The sequence below is a fragment of the Ursus maritimus genome, unplaced genomic scaffold (genome assembly GCF_017311325.1).
Source record: "Ursus maritimus isolate PB19 unplaced genomic scaffold, ASM1731132v1 scaffold_19, whole genome shotgun sequence".
Classification (NCBI taxonomy): Eukaryota; Metazoa; Chordata; class Mammalia; order Carnivora; family Ursidae; genus Ursus; species Ursus maritimus.
In genome coordinates this window covers 43,910,643-43,911,623 of record NW_024424341.1, presented here as the reverse complement: position 1 = coordinate 43,911,623, position 981 = coordinate 43,910,643, and positions in this window count along the sequence as shown.

The window sequence follows — 981 nt, the reverse complement described above, 5'->3', positions numbered from 1 at the left end:
GTCATGATTTTATTCATCGTTGTCATTAGTATTATTTGTTGAAAAACAACAGTTGTCTTGCAGACCTTGCTGAACCTCAGGCAGGACATATAGTTGAAGATAGACACACTTGGTAATGCATTCAGAAAATTTTCCATCATTGCTTATTTTCTATGGAACATGAAATAATCCTAGGTGTTAGTGGGGAAAGTAATGTGTGCAGTGTGTGGGAAGGACTTCATTCAGACTGGCATCCTTTTTACTACATCATATACCTAACATAAAAAAGAATATAAACAAACCATTGTGACACTGATGAAAAAGTATGAAAAGACAAACAATTATGTTTGAAAAATGGATAAATACACAAAGAGAAACCTTATGGTTACTGATTTAAAATGTTATGTTGGGGGGCCTGGCTGGCTTAGTCACTGGAGTGTGCAACTCTTGGTCTCAGGGTTGTGAGTTCAAACCCCAAGTTGGGTGTAGAGATTACTTAAAAATAAAATCTTCTTTTAAAAAAATAAATAAATGGGGCAACTGGGTGGCTCAGATGGTTAAGGATCTCCGGGTCCTGGGATCGAGCCCTACATTGGACTCCCGGCTCAGTGGGGAGTCTGCTTCTCCCTCTGCCTCTCCCCCCTGCTCATGCACTCGCTCGCTCGCTCTCTCATGAATAAAATCTTTAAAAAAACATTTTTAATAATAAAAATAAATAAAATGTTAAATACAGTGCTTCTTTCTGATAACATTTGAAAACCTAAACAATTCTTAGGAAAATAAAAATTTCAGTACTGAGTCAAAGAGAACTCTCAGAAGATTTATAAAAACACGAAAGGGGAAATTTAGTGTGATATAGTAGCTATTCCTACAATGAAGCACCAAACCAAATTTCTTTTCAGGCAAAACATTATCAACTCTTTTTTTGGTTTGTTTTTAGAGAGGGAGAGATGGGGAAAGGGAGAGAGAAAGATTCTCAAACAGGCTCCACACCCAGTGCAA